General features: G+C 38.9%; 1 protein-coding gene across 16 annotated transcripts in view; it reads left to right on the top strand.

Moving 5' to 3' along the window:
- LOC132399618 (coiled-coil domain-containing protein 178) overlaps positions 1-27,368 on the top strand; it is a 310,549-nt gene that overhangs the window by 190,212 nt on the left and 92,969 nt on the right. Inside the window, exon 19 of one of the 16 annotated variants that reach the window (XR_009514035.1) lies at positions 15,533-15,677. The exons of the other annotated variants lie outside the window; for them this stretch is intronic. The gene's annotated coding sequence lies outside the window, so the exon portion shown is untranslated. The remainder of the gene's footprint in view (positions 1-15,532; positions 15,678-27,368) is intronic. 16 annotated transcript variants of the gene reach the window in all.

The raw sequence follows: 27,368 nt of genomic DNA, 5'->3' as shown, positions 1-27,368 counted from the left end.
CACCACATGCATCCCCATCTTGGACACACTCAAACGGGACATTGGCCTCTTCCAGGCTTTCAACACACGTACTTTTTTCAAATTCTAACTTCCCCCGATCCTCCCAGTTACTCTCTGGGCAGCTCCCACCCAGGGAAGGCGCAACCCTGCGAGCTGAAACAACCTCCTTGGCCTTTTCAGCAGACTCCTTTGAGGCAAGGGTATCCTTTCCATCTAGGACTGCCCTCACCTCATTATCGGGAACACCTTTAGAACTCTCAAGTTCTTCAAACAATTCTGCCAAACCAGACAGACCATCCATGTCCAACTCTGGACCTTTTAACATATCTGTTTCTCAACTTTATTTCCTACCTTTAGGACCTTTCTGTTCGCTAAGGGCAGATCTATCTCCTCTCCCTTACCCCCTTTCACTTTACTACTCTTCGTCTTACCACCCTCTAAACCCTCATGGCACAGGGTCAGCAAAGACGTCTCGGCCAAATCAAAACTGGCCAGATTTAAACTGTTCTCGTTCTCAGCTGCCTCTCTCGACATGCTGCGAGTGACCACGCCGGCGAGATGGTCCTTGGGCGCTAGGGGCGGGGCCACCACACTCTCCGGTCGGCAGGTCGGCAGCATGGCTGACCAAACCTTACCCCCTGCTAAGTCATTTCCCAGCAGGATGTCCACGTCAGCTCTCGGGAATTCTGATGGCACCCCTATTTCAACTGATCCATACACCAGCTCACAATCCAGAATGACTTTATGTAAGGACACCATTTCTATCCTTTTATTTATTCCTTCCACCCTTACCATGCCCGTTTTCCGACCAAATTCTAGTACCTTACTGCTGATCAGAGACAGCTCAGCTCCCGTGTCTCTCCAGATTTGTACGGGAACTGGTGTGTCTCCCTCCGTCACAGACACGGTTCCGTGTGACAGACAAGTCTCAGAGCCTTCTCGTACTCTGTCTACCCTCAGCTCTCTGGTCGATTTACTGATTACCACGGCACACCCGATAGGGACTGCGGTTTTCCCTCTTCCTATCTCTTTCCTCGGAACAAAGCATCGAGATGCAATACGCCCCTCCTTTCCACAATTAAAACAGGTCAAACCCGGGAACCTCTGGCCGTCTTGCCTTTCCCCCTCAACCTTACCGCTAGCTCCCGGTGGGACCTCTGCCTCACTCGTCGGACTTTCTCGATCGTTCCCATGGTCTCTCTGGGGACCTTTATTCGAAGAAGTCTTTGTCTTGTGGGTTAGGACATATTCGTCTGCAAACCTAGCAAATTCTGAAATGGACTTCTCCGGCTTCTCATTCAAATACATCCGGATCTCCTCCAGAACACAACTTTTAAATTCCTCAATCAAAAGTAACTCCCTGAGATGCCCATAATCCTTGTCCACCCTTTCCACGGTACACCAACGGTCCAAGAGCACCCCCTTCTCATGGGCTAGCTCGGTATATGTTTGATTCCACCCTTTCCTTAAATTTCTAAACTTTTGTCTATAGGCCTCAGGTACCAATTCGTAAGTCCAGAGAATGGCCTCCTTTACTTCAGCATAATTCTCCGTGTCTCCCTCCTCCAGGGACAACGCCGCATATGCTCGTTGGGGCTTCCCCTTTAACACACTTTGTAACAACGCCACCCACTGCTCTTTTGACCACTTCTGATTTACTGCCACCTTTTCAAAAAGCAAGAAATAACTATCGACATCTGTCTCCTCAAACAGGGGTACCAATCTCAACTCCCTACTAACATTAAACCGCTCCGCTCTGTCTAACCCTTGATCTCTTCGCTCATTCCTCATCTTCTCAATTTCCCAGTCACGTTGCCTCTGTTTCTCTTTCTCGACTGCTTCTAGCTCCTTTAGCTGAATTTCATGCCGTCTTTGCCTCTCAGCCGCTTCCAGCTCTTTTAACTTAATTTCATGTTCCAACCTTAATTTTTCCACCTCTAACTGAACCGTCCCACTTGATGGTACCTTTTCAGGGATATCGTCCAATACCTCTGCTTCAAACACATTCTTCCCAATGTAATACTGAGTTATGGCCCTTCGCACCTCCTGCTTTTTCATGGACGACCTCACTTCTGCGAGGTTCAACCCTTTCGCTAAATTTAACAAGTCTGATTTGGTGGCCGCCTCTTGCGCCCCCCACAGTTGGGTTTTTCATAAATTCACCCACGTCCATCTTTGCTGGTTTCCCGTCTGGCTACCCGTGTAACCAGATTCAAGTTTTGGACTTACAAGCCCGATTCACTGGCCTCCCAATTTGGTGTCAAATCCCGAGATGAGAAACCCCAAGTTGTTACGTATCCCGTAACTGGATAACTTACCAGCAAAGATAGAGAGGTCCGTTGAAGTCTGATGTCACTATTTTCAAACGTTTTTATTTATAAAGGGGCACAAAAGTAAGGTTAATGCAAACATTCAGATAATGCACATCGTCAATACTCAATCTAAAGCGCGGGTATAGTAATGTTCATCATTAAGAAGTGAGCTCTACTGTTGTCTAGGGGTTAATAGATTGTCCATTGGAAATATAAAAGTCACTCAGAAGTCTGCAGGCCTCAGCCCTTTGAAAATCGCTGGGTTTCACGTGGGCCAACCAAGAGAGAGAGATTGGGGAGAAGAGGAAAATCTTGCCGGGTCTTTATGAAGCTTCCTTGGAATCGGGGGAGTGTTAGTTCCCTCTCCCCGATGTTAGTTAAAAGCGGTTTTCCGTGATTCCAGCCACAAATTCCAATCCTGGAATCTAACGCACGTGGCTTCCTTCAAAATGGCTTCCCGCTACTGTGGGATCACTCTCTTGTCTTCTTGGTGCGTCTGAAGGGGCTGTCCCCCTGAGACCCTCCTTTATACTTCCTCACGGGGTCGCAGGTGTCAATCAGGTTGGGATGATGCAATCTCTCTCTCAACCAACCCACCTTGCTCGAGGGCTTTTCATGTGGTCTCCATGAGACAATAGTCACTGTCGCTTTATTTTGCATCCCGGGTGGAACGTGCTATTCAGCACTTCTCTCTCTCTCCCACTTCCTGGGTCTACTGACCCCCTCCTCAACGGGTGCTCTTGCGATTCTCACAAAGGAGGGGGCTGGGATCATAACAGAGTTCTTCGAGGAAGTAAGAAACAGCGAGGATAAAGGAGTAGGAGAGGCATTGGTTTCCATCAACCTACTATGAAAGTGGTGGAAAGACTTGAAGAATCAGGAAATGAAACATTTACCTCAGGATCCACAACCTTTGAGCTGCTTTTGTAACTACAATCTTTAGAGATCTGATCAAGTTTAGTTTCAATCAATGGTGATCACCATATATTAGATCATGGATAACGTTGTAATAGTAAACATACTGAATGTACAGGGTAGGTGGTCTTGCTTTCCCTTGTCGGAAATCTGTTTAGGCTGTGTTACAGGGAAGCAGGTATGGAGATTCGTTAAGTGAGCAGAAGACACTCGTAGTGAGTAAGCACGTTAACTATTTATTTACAAACAATGTAACATTTAACCAAGCATCTAAGTCAAACAAGTACTCACCCCAAGTTACAAAAACTACGACACTAAACATTCAGTAACCCTCCTAACTCAACAGGTACTTGGTCAAGTCTCAACATTTACACAACTACAAAACTAAACGTTCAACAATCGTATATTTACCCATGTGTGTGCATAGCCCCCGCCACCCCCCCATCTGCAGCACACTTTCCCAATGATTCTTCAGCACTGGTCGAGAAGAGAGCCCCTATCAAAAAAGACAGAGTCTCTCACACCTGCTAATCTAATATGCCTAAGATGCCCAGAACCTGACGTTGGTGCCATGGCATGAAAGGCAGCCAATGGGAGAGAGTAGTTACATCTTTTGAATGGGCCGAGATGACCGAGATGGCAGAAGCAACTTTTGACTAGCAAGTAAGATAACACTTCACGATATAGCCTGGCACTTTTGTTGTGTAATTACAATTAACCAGTCCATACCTGGGTATTGTCCAAATCTTGCAGCATACAGGCACAAATAGCTTCATTTTTCTGAGGAGTTGTGAAGGAAATTGAACATCATATAATCAGTAGTGAATACTCCCACTTCATGATGAAAGGAAGGTCATTGACAAAGTTGCTAAAGGTAGTTGGTCCCACAACATTCTCAGGAGATGCCCTTATGGCAAGATCATACAGCTAGCATGAAAGCCAACATAAACACCAAAGAGAGGGCATTTAATAGAGCAAAAATTAGTGGAAAGTTAGAATATTGGGAAGTTTTTAAAAACCAATGGAAGGCAACTAAAAAAATCATTAAGAAGGTAAAGATGGACAACAAAAGTCAGCTGGTCAGTATTATTAAAAAGGATACCAAAAGTTTCTCAGGTACATAAAGTGTAAAAGAGGTGAGAGTGGACACTGATGCTGGAGAAATAGTAATAGGAGACAGGGAAATGGTTGATGAACTGAATAAATATTTTGCATCAGTCTTCACTATGGAAGACACAAGCAGAATGGTGGAAGTTCTAGGTGTCAGGGGTCATGAAGTATGTGAAGTAACCATTACTAGAGAGAAGGTTCTTGGAAAACTGAAGGGTCTGAAGGCAGATAAGTCACTTGGATCAGATGATGTACACCCCAGGATTCTGAAAGATAATTCAGGAGATTTTAGAGGCATTAGTAATTACACTTCAAGAATCACTATATTCTGGAATGGTTCCAGAAGACAGGAAAATTGCAAATGTCACTCCACTCTTCAAGAAGGGAGAAATGCAGACAAAAGGAAACTTTTGGCCAGTTAGTCTGACCTCAGTGGTTGGAAGGATGTTAGAGTCGATTATTAAGGATGAAGTCTCAAGGTACTTGGAGGCACATAATAAAATAGGCTGTAGTCAGCAGGGTTTCCTCAAGGGAAAATCTTGCCTGACAGATCTGTTGGAATTCTTTGAAGAAATAGCAAACAGGATAGACAAAGAAGAATTAGTTGATGTTGTGTACTTGAATTTTCAGAAGGCCTTTGACAAGGTACCACACACGAGGCTGCTTAACAAGGTATGGGCCCATGGTATTATGGGAAAGATTCTAACATGGATATATCAGTAGCTGATTTACAGGAAACAAAGAGTGGGAAGAAAGGGAGCCTTTTTTGGTTGGCTGCCGGTGACTAGTGGTTCTCCACAGGGGTTTGTGGTTCCAGTATTTTCTATATGTAAGCATGGATAACTTAACTCACCTCAACTATGAACTGACTCCACAACCTATGGATTCATCTTCAAAGACTCTACACCTCATGTTCTCAGTATTATTTAATAACATGATATTTTTTGTATTTGCACAGATTACCTTCTTTTACATGTTGGTTGTTTGTCAGTCTTAGTGTGTAATTTTTCATTGATTCTATTGTATGTCTTTATTCTGCTATGTATGCCTGCAAGAAAATGAATCTCAAGGTATTATTGGTGACCTATATAAAGTTTGTTAATAAATTTACTTTGAACTCTGAACATTTCTGTTAATTTCAGATTTCCAGCATCTGCAGATTTTTTTGATTTTCCTTTACTTTTGATTGTCCTCACTTTTGCAGTTTAGTATGCATACAGTCCTGTGATGCAGCTTTGACAACTGACTCCTCGTTTTTTGGTCTGTTAGATGCTGTTCCCAATGGGCTCAAGCCAAACCTCATTGAACCAGGATACAGGAGTAGAGTATTGAACATGCTGGGTCATTAAGATTACAGATTGTGATGGTATATTGTTCTGCAACTATTGATAGTCCACAGCTTCCTTGTCATAGACAAGGTCAATTTGGCTCTATCCCCTGTTCACTCATCACCTACTGGAGAACTAGTCTGGCAGCTCTATCTTTCAGGAGCTCATCTGCAGCAATGCTACCAATTTGCTCTTAGTAAGTGACATCAGAGTCATCAGCAAGAGTAGAGTCTGTGCCATTGCCACTCTCAATATTTCTTCAAAGTGATGCTGAACATGGAGGAATGTGGATTTATCAGCTCAGAAATGAGAGAAGGTTGTGATCAGTTTACTTTTCATACATTTCACCTGTTGCCATAAATCTTCATGGGAGTTGTAGTCAGATTCATATGCAGAATCATCTATTTATTGAGGACATACATACAAACTTATTATTCAAAAATACAGTGAAATGTGTTGTTTGCATTGAAATCCAATACAACCTAAGGATTTGCTGGGGACAGCCAGCAAGTGTCTCCACACGTTTGAGCACCAACATTGTTGCCCACTATGTCCAGCAGAACAACACAGAACATGACAAAGAAGAACATAACAAGCAACAAAACAAGCCTTGCTCATCCCTCCCACCCAGCCACACACATGGACAGTTCTCTAACCCCAGGACAGGCTTCTGGGCCTCCAGCCTTCAATGATCATGTGGACTTGCAGACAGTGGTCCTCTGACTTTCCCTGTGGTCTTCAGAGTTATAGATCCACGGCTTTAGCCTTTGGGCTTCAACTTTCAGACTTCTGATCCACCTTTGGGCTTCGATCTTTGGTATCAACCTCAGGACTAACTGATAATAGGACCCTGAACTCCAGGGAAACTTGGACCACCAACTTACTGCCTAAGTAGTCTCCGGCCCTGATACCTGGTACTCACATGGACATCCAATCTTGGGATTCGCCGGCCTGGGGGGACTTGCTGAACCAGTGGGCCAGTAGGCTTTGCCCTTGCTGGTTCCTCATTCAAGGATTGCCGCCTGCCTGTAATACCAAGCTTTTCCTGCTAGAGGGACAGGACATACCATATGGCATGTTCTTTGTAGGTTGTAATTCTCTAATTATAATTATGTTAGGGTGTTGCTAAGTGAGTCTGCAGGCAACTCTCTCTATTTGGGCTCCAATCCCCAAATGATAGTGAAGAGGTCTTTGCAAAGTGAGCTGGGCTGTGAGTGACTTCTCCATAACTGTATGCCTAGGCTAATGTGAGTTGGTCTATCATGTCTTATAAATTTTCTTCATTTCTGTACCAGTTATGATAATGCTGAGTGGTTGGCTAGGGAATCTCAGGAGACAATTGTCAACCACATTGTCAACCACATAGTTTTTAATAGAGAGCAGACTGGATAATAATGGTAGAATTCCTCCACAAAAATCATTGGTGAAACCAGATAGGTTTTCACAGCAATCTGGTAGCTTTATGAGCAATATAATTCTTATCATTATTCAGTTAATTTTAACATGATCAGTATTATGAGGCTATTATTGCTAATAATAACAATAATAATATCATAATTTATTTTTAACATTACTTTCAGATTAGTATCTGAATGTAAATTCCATTGCTGTTGTGGTGGATAATCTGTCTTGTTCTCTAGGTTAACCATCCTTATACAGAGAGACTAATAATCGCTTCTTGTATGCAAAGGGTTAATACTAGATGGAAAAATGCATTGTTCATGGCATTAACAGAAACTAATAATTAAAAATTGCATGGTATAATGTTTTTGCAGTATTATATAGACTCAGGTTTCCAGACCACTATATATATATATATATATATATATATATATATATATTGATATGAAGTAAATTCAAAAATTAAGGAAGGTCTGCTTGATGCAGTGGATTTGATCATTGTCCTTCTGCTCAAGGGAAATGAATTCAAGTCTTGTTCAATGTGATGGGGATGAAAGTTTTTTTCTCTTTGACAGTTATTAAGGGTCGAAGTAAAATGTGTTTGAGCCATTCCAACATTTTTCCCTGTGGACATATGTCTGCTATATATGCATGAATATAATTTGCACTAATTAGACAATTGTCATTGGAAAAGCTGTAAGGATAGGTGTTGGGAGAAGTGGAATTGTCATGTTTGCACAAAATTGGATGCCCTTACATGCTTGTAGTTACAAATTTCTGTTAGGGGAAATATTTTGAAAGGAAATTTACAGGATATCCCACCCATGAAATCTGAAATCATGGAATCTTCCCTTATCCTTAAGGGAATTAGGTTCAAATCTAGACTGTTTTATTACTTGCACACGAAAAGCAAGCATGGAATAAAATAGCAGAACAAACTGAAATGTTCTGTCAATTGCAATTTTCTTTGTGCTTATAAACAAAGATAATTGCAGCAGGGATGGTTGTCTATTTTGAAATAAGAATCATGAAAAGTAAATGATTAAACTGCATTTTAAAATGTTTATAAAACTGATCACAGTTTACATAGAAATGTTGTGCCTTCCCAGCAATAAAGATATATGACAAGACCCTGAAAAAGGGATATTTTTCCATATGTTGAGACCATATCTGTTGCTTCACTTTAATCATTAACCATCTGGGGAAATGAGTCTTCCATGATCAAGAACTCAAATCTGGCTTCGTTCATGGTATACTGAGCAGCAATGATCCCCAACCACCTCTATCCTTTGGAGGTACATACTAACTGTAACAGAGATAATCAGAGCATTAAGTGATATTTCAAAAAAAAATCTTAAAATCCATTGCAGGTTAAGTGGACCAATGTCAGAGTTCTCTTCCACATGAACATTTTCAATGTTAAGACCTTCATTACAATCAGTTAGCTTCACTGGACAGCTTCTTATCCCAGCAGCTGACTGGGGAGTCAGGTACTTAGTTGTGACTAATCAAAATAGAGAATGAGCAACCTGGAAGGTTCTGTGTATTTTGTTGTGCATGCTAAAACCCAGGAAGGACTGTTCCAACTTTCAAACCATGCCATTGTGTATTTCCTGTTATTGAGTCCATGTTGGCTCCCAGCAGTCCCATAAGTCCAATTCTCAATTTCAAAGGGCTGTCTAAGAAGAGGAAACACTATTGTGTCATACCCTATGACTTTTGAGACATCATTTTATCAACCATTGGGTGCTGATGGCAATCTTTCAAGTACAGTGTGCGTGGCTATTAACTGCTTTACTATACACCAAGAACCCACAAGTGCTAAAGAAAGAATCATGCCCCCCCCCCACTACCACCAACTTGTGAACAGTGAAAAGCTATGTGTTGAGTATTCCTCGTGAATGCCACAAGCAAAGGCCCCAGGGCATGATGTAAGGGCTATATGACATTTACTGAAAATATTAATAATACATAGATTGAAACTATCCACTATCATTTCTTTCTATATGTCTTACAGGCTTGCTGACATTTTATAGATACTGGGTGTTAGTTACAATTGTAGGATTTTTAAGTCAAAGGTTTTAACTACAGAGCAAATTGTTTGAAGCATCAATCAGAATTATTGAATTGAAATGGGAAAATGGCTATAATGTAGCTCATGAAAACAGCATTGAATGACTATCAGACCCCTCACATGAGAGGAGATAATTGAATTGCAATTATGCAGTAGCATTATTTAAAGAAAAGTTGACAAATACAATATATCTTAAGTTAAAATGTTTAAAGACTCTCCCTAGACCTCACCTAACCACTCAATTGTACTTCTTAATACAATGGATTCTGGTTAATTGGGACAGCCATTAATTCAGGACAACCCTTAATGAACAAAAACAGATCAAGAAAATAGCCGTGATTCCCTTTGTTTATTTCAGGGACACTATGTCGCTTTTTTGGGACAGGAGACTGTTACCAAACAGTTTCTAACTAGCATCAGTTGCGTGCATGTTGTGTGGCTGTTAAAGCAAACAGTTTTTAAATAGCATCAGTTGTGTGTGTTTGTGTTCAAAAAGCAGTGATTTTTATCACTGGTAGTTGGCAAGTAATAAGCAGCAAGACAATTCAGAATGGTCTTGCTCACTACAGTTTCAAGCATTCAGATTTGGAGATGCCAGAAACAGCCGAGAGTGAAAATGAAATTATTTTATTACTACGTAATTAGGAACTAAGAAAACATTGAAGTTATTGACAATCTTCTTGAATGTCAATGAATGACAATGAAAGTAATGATTTGGGGAATGCAATGAGAAGGCACTTGTTTGAAGCCAGTCCATTATTTGAACAGGCTGTTTGCACTAATTTTGTTCATTTACAGTCAATCGAAATAACACAGGAGTGTACACTAGATTAATTCCTCCATTGATAACTATTAGGAATTAATGCAGTTTTATAGTACTGTCATAGTTTTGTCAGTGTTGAAATTTGTTATGTATTTTATTTGAAAGCATACTTTTCAGTTTAATAACAGTTTGGACTTTTTTTTTATAACTCATTCACTATTTCCATGAAACTTCAGCTATTTGGGGCAGCTACTCAATTGAGCCAAAATGTACTGGTCCTGATGTGTCCCATTTCATTGGAATCCATTGTATATGTTTAAAGAAAACCATTTAAAATTGTTGAGAATTTATGGAAGTACATTAATGCTACAGCCTGAAGTCATCACAATACATTACTATGTTTACATTGAAACCCTAGAAATGCACTTCGTCAACAAAGTCAAATTAGTTTCAAGTAGAATTGTTTTCTTTAACAACTGAATTTCTCTTCTTTTTCTGTTTTATCAAGCTGTCAGTTTTAATCAATGCTTGTATAGTTGTTTCTTGATGAAGTGACACTTCGATAGAACAAACAAGATTTTTCCATAAATAGAATTCCCAAAAATGGAGTTGTATTTTGTAAACAAATTAGCACATTTAACGTTAATTACTCCAATCCTATTTTAAGCTAATTTGTGTTTTGCCTCACTGGGCAGAATCTATCTTATTAGCAATCAGTACACATAAAATGATATTTTTTATCATGGCTCTGCATATAGTTTAACAACAGTTATCACTGTTGCATGCCCACAGACCTAATTTTCAGTTGAGGTGGAATTAAGTCAGCCAATTTATCAGTAAATCTTACAACATGAATCCTCAATGTAATAACCTTCTGTCATATGAAGATTTCTCAATAACATATAAATAGTTTAATACTTTTTTGATACTATAGGAAGCTGTTTTAATTTAATCTGAAGGCTCCCTGATTAAACTTGAGCTAATGCACTTACACTGTTTCTGAGGAACAAATTTTCAACTATTAGATACAATCACTAACCCATGCACATGCTATTTTTATTGTACTTGTGTGACATGCCATAAATGTATTGAATATGGAGGTGGCAAGCAATGACAGTATTCATTGTACAGCATTTCAAAGTATCCATTGTGATTGTAGGCTTCTTGAGTTATACAATACAGTGTAAAATATATAAGAGAAAGGTAACTGGCTGTAAACTTCAGCATTACACATCTAATTTTGAGAAGGAAGTGCTGGGTGAGATCTGGAGATTATGGGCGAAACAGGGCTTGCCATTAGAAGACTAGTGGCAAGGGTTATGATGACTGTCTTATTTGGGCCTAGAGAGTGGTGAGGCAATATTGGGAGTTGGCCAGCTAGTGATTGGCATCTTTGGGTGAAAGAGATTTGGATGGGAGTGGGCCTTTGACCTAAGAGTCAGTGAATTCTAAGGGCTGGGCAATTGAAATTGGAGATACTTGAATAAAAAGTTGGTATGTTGGTGGGCTGTGAGGTTATTCCACTTTTGGGAGCTAGGTCTTAGGGAGTGGGAAGTGAACAGTTATCATGGACCCAGGGGATTGTAGATTAGTGGTATTGTACTTGGAATAATATGAATTGGCAATATTCTTCTGTGTCTGGTCATGATGTGAAATGGAGATAACTTACAGGCACTTTCCATTGCATGCAGTAGGATTCAGCAAGGGTCAGTAGAATGTACCACACATGTAATTAACTTTTACTTAAATATAGTGACACAATTAAGTTTACCAATAATATTAAAATTGACAATGTGGTTGATAGTGAAAACAATCTAGGCTACAGGAAAATGACAATTAACTAATTAGGTGAGTGCAAAGTGGCAAATAGAATTAAAGCCAGAATAGGGATGTATAGTGCATTTAGAGAAAACAAACAAAATGAGGGAATATCTGAAAAATCATAGAATAATAGAGTGCTGGAGAATGGGGTAATCTTTGACTACATGTATACAAATCCCTGACGGTCGTGGGATTATGACAATAATGTTTTTATGGCAGCAGATGGAATAATTCCCCTTTATAGCCAAGGCGTAGGATGTAAGACTAGGGAAGCTATAACCAAACTCTTTAAAATACTTGATAGGCTACAGCTATAGTAGACTTCGATATGTAGTTATGGTAATTATACTACACAAAGTGTATGTTAGCACTGGAGAGAAAATACAAGAGTATGTTGCCAGAGTTGAAGAATATAGTTATGAGAAAAGATTGGCTAGGCTAGGATTACGTCCTTTGAAACAAAAATGACTGTGATAGATTTAATTGAAGCATATAAACTTATCAGAAGCCTACACAATACTATACTATATTCCTGAGCAAGGAGTCTAACTAGCCTTTCGGAGTTTATGATTGTCAAAGGGTTAAGGGGAAGTTGAGGAAGTGTTGAGAGTCTGGAATTCTTTGCCTGAAGAGGTAGTGAAGGCAGAAACTATCAATATATTTAACAAGACCTTATATGATCACTTGAGGGGCCATAACCTATTGGGCTATGGAAATAGGTTTATCTAAAACTCATTTCATCCAGTGTTGATATGATGAGTTAAATGTCCTCCTTCAATGCAACAAAGTTCTGCGATTCTATGAAAACTCGCAACATGAATGTTTCTGCTCAGGTTGTTCATTCTTAAGCCTCAGTTAAAGAAAAACTGCTTGAGAATTCTGCACTGTAGGAATATTCTCACTGAAACCTGTGTTGATATACCCACAAAAGCAACCTCTGAATAGTAGGGACCCTCACCACGCAGGTCATGCTCTCTTCTCACTGCTGTATCAGGAAGAACATACAGGAGCCTCAGGACTTGTACCACCAAGTTCAGGAACAATTATTACCCCTCAATCATCAGGATCTTGGACCAGAGGGTATAACTTCACTCACCTTCACTTGTTCCATCACCGAACTGTTCCCACATACTACGGGCTCACTTTCAAGGACTCTTCATCACACGTTCTCAATATTTATTGCTTACTTATTTATTATTATTTTATTGTCTTTTACATAATGGTTGTCCTCCCTGTTGGGTATGATCTTTTATTGATTCTGTTTTGGTTATTGAATTTACTGAGGTTGCCCACAAGAAAACGAATCTCAGGGTTGTATATGGTGACATATATGTACTTTGATAGTACATTTACTTTGAACTTTCTGTTGCCAGTGTTTGCAAAGGTGACAATGCCCATGAATACAGTTTTTTACTTTTTCAAAAATAAAGATACTTGTGTGTTTTATTTAGGGACAATCTGTTGCATTTCATTGCTCTCATCTCAGAGCAGCAAGTATAGAGAACTTGTTGACATTTGCAGGTTATTAAAACTGAAACTACAATGTGATATTATATATTTATATGAAGGCCATACTTACCACATGAACCAAAGCTGGTCAAACATGAGTAATCGATTGCTACTATTCCACTTCCTAAGAGGACGAAAGAAAGATTCAGTGATTCCCATGTTGGTCTCATGAGCTATGTCAGAACTCACAAAACTAAACATTCCTGATCAAAGGATACTAAAGAAGAGGAGCAGTGTATAGCAGCACTGAAATTGTAATTTTTGATGGTGTATTTGAGAAGGATATCTGGGTGATGGGGGGGGGGGGAATGGAGATACGTCTCTACCAAAGGATGTGTAAGATGCTGTTTCTCTCCGCTAGGTTGTAGGTAACCCTTGGGCAAGGTGTAGCACCTGCTTAGACCCCTGATATGAGTAATGGGAAGCCATAGAAGCAGGTGGTGGAGGGTCATATGAGCAGATAGTGTATATCACACTCTGGTTATGTGACCACTGACACCAGGTAGACATTCTCTGAAGAGAATTAATAATGGCTGGGGTCTCCCATCTTGTAAAGATACAATCTTAGAAGAAGGCAATGGTGAACCACCCCTGTAGAAAAATCGTAGTACAATCATGGTCAAAGACCATGACCGCCCATATCTTACAACTCAGTATATAATGATGATGGCATGGGCTGAAGGGCAATCAAAATATATAACATGTCATGCACATAGTTGGGTGCATTTTCAAAAGCAAATTATCTAATGTGATTCAGTTCAGTATTAGTTTGTGTACAGGTTAGATGTGCATAAGTTTGTGTATATGGCCATATATATCAATCATCTGATCAATACTTTGTACTGTGGCTTTATTGAAATGTAATGCTTAGCCCACTGCATGTTCTTAAATATGTAATGGCCTGTTAAGTGTTATTTTAATGTTGGCCTGTATGTTTTCATTTACAATCATTAAAACTTTCTAAATATTACAATGTTCTTGCTGGGCAGTAATATAATAAAAGCTTTTTAAAAGCTTTTAGTTTATAGCAGGGCTTAGGGCAGTAATAAACAGCTGTTTCAATCAAACCCACTGTTGAAGACTTCACTGAGTAACTCATTTGCGATGCAATGGGGTTACATACTGCATCTTTATTCCTTTTGTTTATTAGACATTAACCTGTTAAAGGAAGGAGCACTTTTAGTGTAATGAGTATTGTGAATAGTTGTAATTTTGATATAGGCAGAAGTTGTTTTAAAATAATTTGTATTTTAAAACTTTTGGAAGTGCATCTGATGAGCTTTGTCAGTATGCTCGGAGCAATTAAACATGAAATCAATAGCAGGCATTTATCTTGTTTATAGCTGTACTTCCTGCTGGATTAAACTCATAAGTTTAGTGCCATTTTGTTTTACTGCTAGGCCATGCACCATTATTTTGCAGGTACAGTTGAGATATGTAGGTGCATGTCCAGTACTCTGAGTGCAATATTGTAAGTGAAATATTCGGCAGACCCATGGTCCACTATCAATGTTACTGCTATAATTTACTGAAGTACATTTCTGAAAAATAGTTTATTAGTTTCACGGGAAGGCAAAGTTTTGTCTCCTATTTAAGAGTTAGTAAATCTTTTTATGTGAAATCCAGCCTTTTGAAATTACATCATTATTCCCATTGAGCTATTCAAACAACCATCTTTACTGTGACATGAAAAATATTACATTTAAAATAAAAGCACTAGGTGTTAATGTCAACAATAGAATATTTGAGCAACAGTTTTGATTGCTGTCATGATGCCCAAAATCCAATTTTTGTCATCTAAAGTTGATAATGAAAGTGGAGAAGTGTAGTTTCAATATTTGATTATTTCTAGCATATTTTTTATTTAGTCTAGTTTGAATGTAAATTTTGAAAGCCTTAGCAAACAGTCATTCATTGCCTTCTTTGTACTTTTCCCTTTTAAAGTTTATTCTACATAGAACATGAAACAAATAGTAATGCACCATTTCAAATATTTTGTTAATAATACTTTCTCTGTAAATTCATTTTAACTTTGTTATGTGTTCACTATCATTCTTGGCTCGTGTCATATTGACCTTTAAAAAGCACTAGAGTAAATGTACATTCGTAAATTTCTGAGTTTTGAACCGGTGGGGTTCAAAGAATTTGAGGCTTGGGGCTCACAAATATACTTCTAGCTAGTTGTACTTCCCTAAACAGCTGCCCTGCATCAACATATTAATTTCAAAGTAAAATAAAAATTCATTTTCAAAGTACATATATGTTACCACATACTGCCATGAGATTCATTTTCTTACAGGCATTTACAGGAAAATAAAGAAATACAATAGAATTTACGAAATCTATGCATATACAAAGGCTGGCAACCATCGATGTGCAAAAGAAGACAAATTATGCAAATAAAAAATAACATTGGGAACAGGAGTTGTAATGAGTCGATGAACGTGAGTCTGTAGGTTGTAGAATCAGTTGAGAGTTATGGTGAAAAAAGTTATCCATGCCGATTCAGGAGCATGATGTTTGTTGGGTAATAACCTCTTTAACCTGGTGGTGTAGGACCAAAGGCTTCTGTACTCCTGCTCAGTGGTAGTACCAAAAAGAGCATGGACTGAATGGCGGGGGACTTTGATAAATGATGCTAGTTTCTTGCAGCAGTGCTGCATGTAGATGTGCTCAGTGGTGAGGAGGACTTTGCCTGTGATGGCCTGGGCTGTAATCATCACTTTCTGAGGTATTTTCTGTTCCTGGGCATTGGTGTCTCAGACCCATTTTCCTGTCTTCTTCCCATACTAATCATGAACCTATCAAGTTCTGCTTTAAATATTCCCAATTACTTGCCTCCACAGCCATGTGGTGCAGTGAATGCCACAGATTCACTATCCTCTGGCTAAAGAAATTCCTGCTTATCTCTGTTTGAAGTGGATGTCCTTCTATTCCAGGGATTCCAACCTTTTTTTTATCTCATGAATCCCAACCATTAATCAAGAGAACTGTGGACCCCAGGCTGGAAACCCCAATTCTGTTCTGAGTCTGTGCACTCTGGTCATAGAATTTCTCATTAGAGGAAACATCCTCTCCTATTTAATATGTTTCAATATTTCCCCCTCACCTCCCCAGCGAGTACCAGCCAGAGTCATCAAACGCTCCTTATATGCTAACATTCTAATGCTCTCAAAATAGATGCTAACATTACATTTGCCCTTCTTACCATCGACTCAACCTGTAAGTTAACCTTTATGGAATCATCCACAAGAACTCCTAAGTCCTTTAATAATGAACTTCACCATCTTCCCAACCACTGAGATCAAGCAAACTAGCCTATCATTCCTTCTTCGGCCTCCACTCTTCTTCAAAAGTGGAGTAACATTTGTAGTTTTCCAGTCTTCTGAAACCATTCCAATACTAATTATTCTTGAAAGATCATTACTAATGCCTTCACAATCTCTTCAGCTACCTCTTTCAGAAGCCTGTTGTATAGTCTTAACCGGTCCAGGTGACATAGCTATACTTTCAGTCCTTTCAGATTCCCAAGCACTTTCTCCTTTGTAATAACAACTATGCTCATGACTGCCTCCTAACACTCTCAAGCTTCTGTCGAGCTAGTGTCTTCTACAGTGAAGACTGACACAAAATACTTATTAAATTCATCTACCATTTCTTTGTCCCCCACTTACTGCCTCTCCAGCATCATTTTCCAGCGGTCCGATATCCACTTTCTTTTGCTTTTTATATATCTGAAAAATCTTTTGGTATCCTCTTTTATATCATTGGCTAGCTTACCTTCATTTTCATCTTTTCTCTCCTAACGGCTTTGTCAGTTGTTTTTTGTTGGTTTTAAAAGCTTCCCAATATTCTTAACTACCCACTAATCTTCGTTATATTATATGTCCTCTCATTTACATTTTTTACAGTCTTCGATTTACCTTGTCTGCCACGGTTACCTCATGCTCACTTTAGAATATTCTTCATCTTTAGGATTTATCTATCCTATTCCTTCAGAATTGCCCCCAAAAACTATAGCCATTGTTGTTCTGCTGACATCCCTGTCAGTATCCTCTTCCATTCAAGTTTGGCCAGCTTCTCTCTCAAGCCACTATAATTCCCTTTACTGCAATCTAATGCTGATACTTTGAATTTTAGCTTCTGCCTCTCAATATATATTGTGAATTCTATCATATTATGATCTCTGCTTCCTAAGGGTTCCTTTGCCTTAAGCTCCCCAAATAAATCTGATGTATGCATCTTTATTGTCCAGGTGTTCCAGAGCTGAGTGAAGGGCCAAAGAGATGGCATTTGCTGTTGATCTGTTGTGATGGTAATCAAACTGGAGCATGTCCAGGTCACTTATAGAATCTAAGAGTCATAGAAAAGTACAGCACAGAAACAGACTCATTGATCCATCTTGCCCATGCAGAACCATTTAAACTGCCTATTCCCATCGAACTGCTGTATCATAGCCCTCCATACCCAAACCATCCACATACCTATCCAAGCTTCTCTTAAATGTTGATATCGAGCTCGATTGCACCACTTGTGCTGGCAGCCCAGTCCACACTCTCATAACTTTTCAGGCAAGTGTTTATATTTCAGGCAATAAGCTGGTTAGCAAACATCCTGGTATATGATCTAGCTTGACTGCAGACTTGTGATATTTTTGTAGATTTCAGTAAAGCATTGCTGCTATTCCTGCCCCACACACAAGAAAAAATTTTGACCTCGTCAGAGTTTCTCCTTGCAAGAAATATAACATTGTTGGACAAGAAAAGTCATTTTCCATCCAATTCAACTTCTTTCATCCTGTTGGTATAGTGATAATGGATATGTTGATTATTCATATCAAAAAATTATTTTGCAATTGATTCAGATTGTCAGGTTTTACTGAGCAGATCATCCAAAGCAATATTTCATCAACAAGCTCTAAAAATTGCATTGTATCTGTGACTGAGTTGTTGAACCCTGATTTTCATTGATTAATGAATCCTATTGCAGATAAACATTTGCTACAGATTGGTTGGGAAGAGACACAGGTCCTGTGTGTCAAAAGGCACAAAGGAAGTCCTTCTAATCTTCACATTAGAATGAATGAGCCTTTACTTTTCCTGCTGAATGTATGAAGTAGCTAGTGGATGCTTACAGAATTTTCATGTATTTCAGTAGGCATTGGTATAGTACTTCATTTTGTGGGTAGGGCAACTTGAGTCTTAGCTTCATGGTTTTCATGTTTGACTCTGCATTTTGATTTTGTTGGTAGTAGTTTTTCAATTTATAGGTGATAAATTTATTGTCTTCATATGTATTTTTATTGCAAAATCTGAAGTACTTATTCATTGTCATGGTATAAACAGGAGAAGTCATCCTGTAGCACCTCACCCAAGTAACACTTTGGTTAGATTTCATAATAGTAAATATCAAGTTTATTATAACTATCAGGGCATTACAGTCAATATCCAATTCTTCCTGAAAGTACTGCTTACACAGGCATACTTTCTAAAGTTCAGTTGACAGTAATCACAACATAAAATTAAATATACTTTACCCCTGACTAACATTGTTCACAATTTCCCTGTTAGTAATTTTAACACCTGGAAAACCATGCACATAATGTGCTTGAAATTCCATTTTACACTTTTTCTGGAAGGTTCTGCAAATGTGAATCTTAAAGTCAAAAATAGCTGCTCACTTGTGTTGACTAAAGGAAATCAAGGGCAACAGGCTTAGAATTGCTTAAATTTTAAAAGTAAAATAAAAATAAAAGGTTTCTGAAGGGATATAAAAATGCATTACCTTGCTTGAGCTAAAGATTGTAAAGTTTGCTAAAAGCATGGTCAATAAACTGTAAAGTTTTTAACTAATTTAAATTTAGTTTTGAACTGTCATGGAGATGTAAATCAAAGAGAACAGAATAATGGGGGAGAGTTTGGGAAATCAACAGTTTATTGACCATGCATATAAGAACATAAGAAGTAAAGCAGAAATACCATCACGATTCTATCACCCTAACCATGAAATCCAAAGGGAATCTGATGTTCTGGAAGCCTTCCAACACAGAACTAAAGTGAGATTAGTAGGAATGGCCCAGGATGGTAATCAGGGCTGTATGATGCCAGTTCTGCAGAATGTTTAATGACTTCACTTATGGTTTAAGTTTAGCATAAGGAGCAACAAACTGCAAAACTGGAATCATAATTGCAAAACTAGACATACACTGTTCAAGGCACCATATCTTCATTATTCACATAATAAAAATTAATAAATCACAATGCCTATCATAAATTCATTTGTCCATTACACAAATATACAGACACATTTACCTCAACTCCAACAGTGATACAGACATATCTCATTCCTTGCATATTCTTCCTCCTCTTCAGCTTTGGCAGGCACTTCATGTGAATGTGTTAATTCCAGCCAAAAGAAATGAGTGAACATTAAAGCCCAGTAGCCTAACTGGCTATTGCATGGGACAGTGAGAGCACCTGGGAAAATTCGAGAGAATAAAATGGGACTAGTATAAATAGGTCATTGTGGATTCTGTGGGCCAAAAGGTTTATTTTGTGCTGTGTAAATGTATTATTCTAAAGCAATTAACAATACTTGGAACAGTTGCATGGAAAAGAAGTGAGATCAAAGGATTCAGCTGTAGGTGCATCAGATTCTGATAAAATTGAATCCTAAAATGTTTTGGTAAGTCAAACAAGAAATAGTGGAGACATAAGCCTTATCTTTTGGTCATTTTGGGGTACAGAAATATGCTACAGAATTGTCTGGGTAGCACTTTTTTTGAACTCATTAGTATATATCATTTACTGATTGTGAGTGGAGATATGGTAAATAATGATGGAAGGTAACAAGAGTAACCTTCTAAGAATCACGATCAGAGAATCACCTCAACTCAGCAAAACTTCAGAATTATAATCTAACAGAATCTTTCTTATAATATTCCTAAGAAGTTTTTTGAGATTATGCTTGATATACCTTGGTAATGATTGTGGGAATATCTACTGCATTCAGGAAGTTTTATTGGCACTATTCTCCAGAACAGAGCTCCTGCCACTTGCTGTGTCTCACTGATGCTTATTGTTCCATGTGGAGAACCTTTCCTGATCTCAATAAATCCCTGGAGTAACTGTACCTGCTGCTTACAACAGGTAGATTAAATGAGGAAGTATGCTGGCTTCTTCAGAGCTAAAGGTACTTCAGCTTAGTTCTAGTGGCATGGCTAAGAAACAGTAAAACATCTATTAAAATGATGGGGCCAAGCTGGGTTTCTAGCTAATATAATAAATATTATTTGTTCTAAATTGACATAGAGGTCAGAGTCAAAGAGCAGAGAATAATGGGGAGAGGCTCTGAGGAATTATATGAAGAGAAGGTGGGTCCATAAATTAGTTTAAACAAATGGGTGATAAATTTAATTTGGAGGAGTTAGAGGTCTGAGAGCCATTGTAGGTAAACAGGGGCAAGGGTTCATTCTCAGGAATGACTACTGCTGGCTGAAGCCAGCTACATCTGTTAAAGGATAAACACATTACATCTCCATAATTAGTCAGAAGTGATGGTACCAACACTTTGATCTGTTAAAGCAGCTACGACATGATGTGAGCTCCAAACATTTCTGATGCTATTCTGGAAATGTAGATTGATAAGGCTGAAAACAGAAGAAGATATCCTCCATTTGTGGGGATGAGGAAATTGTTGAGGCTTGAGAGAGTATCTCAAGAGATTGTATTCAAGTAAAAAATGTTTGAAACAACACTCAGGAGTTGATAATTAATCTCAAAACCTGATGTGTTGAGTACTCCAGCTCTTCTGTATTGAGGTGCACACAGTTCATTCTTTACTTGAGAATGCCAATAGTTTACCTATTAGTCAATAGGTTTGATAATGTGGCTTCTTTTGTTTATAAGGTGCCTTTTCATGCAACTTCAAGGCAGATCTCACTTGCCATCCTTTGTTTGTCAGAATGGCTCAAACATTTATGATACATCAAAAAAGAATCTTAACTGCCATCTAAAGTAATATACTGTGGATGATCATACAAGAACTGCAGAATGTCTCCTTGTACTGTCTATAAATCAAAGTGAGTGTAGTCAATGGCACTTTACACCTCAGGAAAGCTTATATCACTTAGATCCATCTCTTTGAAAACTTTATTAAGTAAAAAAAATAGCAATCTTTGAAAGTGTAGAAGATGATGACAACTATTATGTTAAGTGTCACTGGGTGAGTATTCTTTGCAGATATCCGCATCTGGAGTTTTGTTCACTGCTCAGACATATGGCATATTAGTAAATTGCAACTACAGCACTGTTCAAAAGTCAGAGGTACATGTATATGGATAGGGTGCCTAAGAGTTTTGCACAGAACCTTAGTCATTTTATGTATTGACACAAAAAAACCAACAGGTTTCATGAAATGAGTGATGATAAACCTGTTCTGATATGGGTCTCCATTGTGGTCTGTGAGTGAGAAGGGGGCAGGGAAAGAGGACATGGTTGAGAAAAGGGGAAAGGAGAGGGGAGGGAGTGGGATGCATCAGAGAGACATTTTGTATTTCTGATGAGAGGCCATGATGAGGATGGTAAGGAGCGAAGTGCTGGAGTATCGAAGGCTAAACCCGAGACATAATTTTGAGATTGAGATGAGAGCAGGGTTCTTTTGATTAGGTATTTGAATGGCAGAGCAGACTCAATAGGCCAGACGGCCTATAAGACCTATATCTTATGGTCTTATGGAGTCGTAAGTTCAAAACACAGTTGCAGACTCAACTAAAATCAAGCTGATGATTGAGCACAGAACCAGGGTTCAGGTGCTCTTTAAATATTAAAATACTGACACCAAAACATGGCCGTGAATTAGTGGAGTGGGCCTGAATCTTCAAGGGGCCATGTCAGTTATCCATGCTCTGGAGAATTGGAGCAGCTAAACCCCAGAAGCTGGCATAGCTGGGTGTGTATCGTAACAATAAAGATGAATAAATCAGTTGTTTGGAATCAAATTATCTTGCCTGGTGGCTGAGCGATGGGTGTGTCTTCGCTTATGCCACTTCCCAGCCCAGCACTCATTCTCTGCCACCTGTCCCAAACCCTTCTGCTGCTCTACACCCTCACCTTTCCAAACATCCTTTGATTCTGCCAGATTTGCAAAGCTCGCTCTCCATCCCACATTGACAAAAACAGTACTATGCAAAAATCTTAGAACCCTAACTTGAGACTCTTGCACAGTACTTTACATCATACTTTGATTCATTAAAATGAATTTACAGGAATTGTATGTGAATAGTATTGAAGATCGTACTCCTCTTCCTGTGTCTTGAGGTAGTCAGATTTTTTCAAGTAACTAAACCACTGCTTATTCTCTCTATTGCACTCTGACAAGGCTATGACATCTGACAGGAAATGGCTATTAAAATTAAAATGGTAAACTGGTTTATTGCTGTCACATACTGTATACTGAGGCACTGTGAAAAACTTCTTGATACCATTCGTACCAATTAATCTATAAAACAGTTGTTGAGAATGTACAAGGTAAAATGTTAAAAGAATGCTTTATATAGTTACAAAGTGTAGTGCACGTAGACAGAAAGGTGAGCTTTATAACAAGGTAGATTATGAAGTCAGGAGTTTATTTTATCATATGAGGGAACCATTCAAAGTTTTATAGCTTCAGGATAGAGTTTGGTAGTACTTTCTTCAGGCTTTTGCATCTCCTGCCTTTTGGAAAGGGGGAGAAGAGAGAATGTCCAGTGAGAAGTACAGAGGTATGAAGGAGAGGCTAGGGTCACTGATATGCTGAGCTGTGTCCACACTCTATTAGTTTCCTTGTAGTTACAGGCAGAGCAATTGTCATACTAACTGCAATGTTAATGAAGGATCCAGACAGGATGCTCTCTATGGTGCATTGATAAAACTTGGTAAGTTTTAAAAGGGTCATGCCAAATTTCTGTAGCCCCCTGCAGAAGTAGGGGTATTTCTTAGGCAGGTTGTTCATGCGGTTGGACCAGGACAGGTTATTTGTGATGTTCACTCCTCAGAACTTGAAGCTCTCATCTTTCTCAAATCCAGCATCATTGATGTAAACAAGAGCATGTTTATTGCAACCCCCACTTCCTGAAGTCAATGACCAACTCTTTAAGTTTTACTAACACCACGGGAAAGATTACACTATTACACTAGTCTCTCTGTTTCTTTCCTGAATTTTGACTCATCATTATTTGAGATACACCCCACTTTGGTGGTATCATCGACAAACTTCTAAATGGAGTTAGAGACCATAAAGAGGCAGATGAAAGGTCTGGGCCAGAAACACTGACTGTTTACTCATTTCATAAATGCTGCTTGGCCTGCTGAATTCATCCAGCATTTTATGTGTGTTGCTTGGAAAGGGAGATGTTGAGTCCCAGGTCTTGGAGTATGAAGGTAAGCTTATTTGGAATTCAAGTATTGATGGCAGAACTGTAGTCAATTAACAATAATTCATCATAGGTATCTTTACTGTATCCATCCTCCAGAGAAGATGTAGGGTTAAGGAGATTGAAACTGCCTTAGACCTGTTTTACGGCAAGTGAGCTACAGTGGGTTGTGATCAGCTGGAAGATTGGATTTATTGTGTGCCATGACCAGCCTCTTGAAGCCCAATGATGGTGGACGCCAGTGCCACTGGGTGATAATCATTAAGGCACAATATCTTATTTTTTTAGGCATTATAATGACAGTGGTCTTCTTAAAGTAGGTGGGAATCATGGACTGAAGAATATAAATAATGTCTGCAAATATTCCTGCCATCTAATCTGTGCAGAATCTAAGGACACCAGGGACACCATCCAGACCAAGTACTTTCCTCAAGTTCACTGTCTGGAAGGTAGGCCTTAAATCTGCAACTTTGTGACTGTAGGTCCAGTTGCAGTGGAGGCTTTTGGGCTGGGTGATGACATCCAATCCCTTTCTGTTCTAAACATGCATTCAATTCTTCAGGAAAGAATGAGATGTTTTTGGCAATGCTGTTGAATTTATCTTGTGGTGTATTATAGCATGTAATCTCTGCCACAACTAACTACTGGTATGGGACCCAGTTTTGGACTGGTATTGTTTCTTGGTATCCCTGAGATCTTTATCTTTATCTTATCATTCTTATCTCAAATGCTTGTAGATGGCAGGGTCACTTGATCTGAATGCTGCAGTCCTAGATTTCAATAGGGACTGGATCTCCCAGTTCATCGATGGTTTCCAGTATGGGAACACATAAATTGTTCTCTTTGGTGCACAGCTTGCAAAACATTTGCTGCTAAAGTCTGTGCTGTGGTGATATACTGATCTTGATGGGAAGCTGAGTCTTTGAACATGGACCAGTCTACTAACTCAGAGTTATCACATAACAGTTCATCTACTTTCTCAGACCAGAACTAAATGACTTTCTGTTCAAGATTCTCATTTCTGCTTCTGTTGGTATGCAAGGTAAAGGGACACAATCTGGTGGTCTGATTTACCAAAGTATAGTCACCAGACAACCTGAAAAATGTCTTTGATGGTTGAGCTAACATTGGCCAAGGGTGTTAGGGCTCCTGATAGGACAAGTATTTACAGGAAAGTAAAGAATTTGAATAGAATTTACAGAAAACTATACATAAACAGACAAAGATTAACAACCAATGTGCAAAAAAAGACAAACTGTACAAACGTGACTCTTGATGATAGTCTGGTTGAAGACACTGGCAATGATTAAGATGGCATCAGGTATCCTGTTTCAAGGATTTTAATTCCTTTAGTACAGACTTTGAAGTCATGGAACCAATGATGAGCACTTATTGTCATTGTAACAGTGTCATACAGTGTATAAATGTGCCCTGTGTCCCAATCGGTTCATGCTGAAGAAGATGCCCATCAAAGTTAATACTATATGTTCTTTTTTGACTCCTGTCTCTCTAAACCTTTTCTATTTATGTACCTGTACTGCCCAAGTACCTTTTAATTCTTGTGAATGTACCTGCCTCAACCACCCATTTATTATGGCAGCTGATCGCATATACAAACCACCACTGGTGAAATTTTGCCTCTTCAGTTCCTATTAAATGACTTCTTTTTCGCCTTAAACCCATGCCCTTTAGTTCTTGGTTTCCTAACCCAGGGAAAATGATTGTGTACATTGACCCTATCTATGGCCTTCGTGTTGTGATATACCTCTATAAGATCACCTTTCATTCTCTTCTCCTCCAATGAATAAAATCCATTCCTTCGCAGTTTTGTTTTGCAATCAATCCCTCAAGAGCTAGCAACATCCTTATAAATCTTCTGTGCGCTCTTTCCAGCTTACAGCAGAGTGTTGGATTCTGATGTTACTGATCCAAGATTATTTTGGAAGTCAGGAGAATCAGAATGGTAATCTATGTGTGGAGCCAAAAGAGATGGGGGAGATCTTAAACATAAGAAAGTCTGCAGATGTTGGAAATCCAAGCAACACACACAAAATGCTGAAGGGACTCAGCAGGCAGGGCAGAATCTATGGAAAAAAAGTACAGTTGATTTTTCAGGCCGAAACCCTTCAGCAGAACTACCAAAAGATTTCGACCCAAAACATCAACTGTATTTTTTTTTTCCATAGGTGCTGCCTGGCCTGCTGAGTTCCACCAGCATTTTGTTGAGGGAGATCTTAAATACATTTTTTGCATCTAGATTTACTCAGGAGATGGACACAGAATCTATAATAGTAGGGCAAAATGGCATCAACTTTATGGACTTTATACAGATTATAGAGGAGGTGTTTGCTATCTTATATAACCATATAACCATATAACAATTACAGCACAGAAACAGGCCATCTCAGCCCTTCTAGTCTGTGTTGAATGCTTACTAGTCCCACCAACCTGCACTCAGCCCATAACCCTCCATTCCTTTCCTGTCCATATACCTATCCAATTTTACTTTCAATGACAATATTGAACCTGCAGAAGAAGAAGAGACTAGTAGGGGAAGGAAAAGAAGAACCAAAGATGGCAGGCCAATGTGCTCAGCCCTTCTTATACCATAGATAAGAAACATTCCATTCACATATTTAGATAAAAGTTAACCAATCAGATAACCACTATTAAAATAATGTGGTACCAAGTAAGCTTCCGGAAAGAGAAAAAACTATAACCATTAGGAGGCACACTGAACAATTGCACACACATACTGTGAACACTAGGAAACATACTGAACAATTATATGTATATAGGTAATTGTGTAAAATATGAGCAGGCATAAAAAGTTAAACAAAGAAAATAACAATTACCCATTTAATGTCTAATCCAACATTAACTCTTTTCAGCTTACTGACATCTTCCCTACAGCAGGGTGAACACAATTTCCCTAATGCAGCCTCACCAAGGTTATGTACAAGCCCTGACATCACTTTTAAAGAATCTGTGCTTATATTCCTAGACCCCTCTGCTATATCTGGATATATCATCGACCAATTGTTTATCGCAGAAACCGTGAAATCAAAGTTAATTTACCAATGTATACTCTGTATGATGTGTGAGCTCATGTGAATTCTGGAATTCACAAACATTAGCTGAATGTAAGAAACACTGTTAATAATTGATCCTTTTAAATGCGGGGGGTGGGGGGAGTATTCATCCAGCAACTGAATTGGTTCTGTGAGGGAAATGCATAGTGTGGACTACTTCATTAAAGTTAAACTTGATATTGCTGTTTACCTGCATCTGTTATGTTTTAGCATCAGATATCCTAATATCATTCCCAAGACACCACTGGCACAAATTGCAGGGTAAATCTGTGCTCCACATAAAACACTGTATTTAAGACCATACGGCATATAGGAGCAGAATTAGGCCATTTGGTCCATCCAGTTTGTTCAATCATTCTATCATGGCTGATTTATTATTCCTCTCAATTCCATTCTCTAGCTTTGTCCCTGGAAGCTTTAATTTCCTGATTAATCAAAAATCTTTCAACCTCCACTTTAAATATACTTGAAGATTTGGCCTCGATGGCAATGAACTCCAGAGATTCATCACCCTCTAGCTACAGAAATTTCTTAGTATCACCTTTCTAAATGGATGGATATCCTGCTTTTATGAGGCTGTGCCCTTTAGCTCTAGACTCACCCACCATATGAAATATCCTCTCCACATCCAC

Source organism: Hypanus sabinus, chromosome 1, assembly GCF_030144855.1.
Source record: "Hypanus sabinus isolate sHypSab1 chromosome 1, sHypSab1.hap1, whole genome shotgun sequence".
NCBI classification, from domain to species: domain Eukaryota; kingdom Metazoa; phylum Chordata; class Chondrichthyes; order Myliobatiformes; family Dasyatidae; genus Hypanus; species Hypanus sabinus.
The sequence above is the reverse complement of the archived record's forward strand: the minus strand, read 5'-3'. Positions and strand labels throughout refer to the sequence as shown.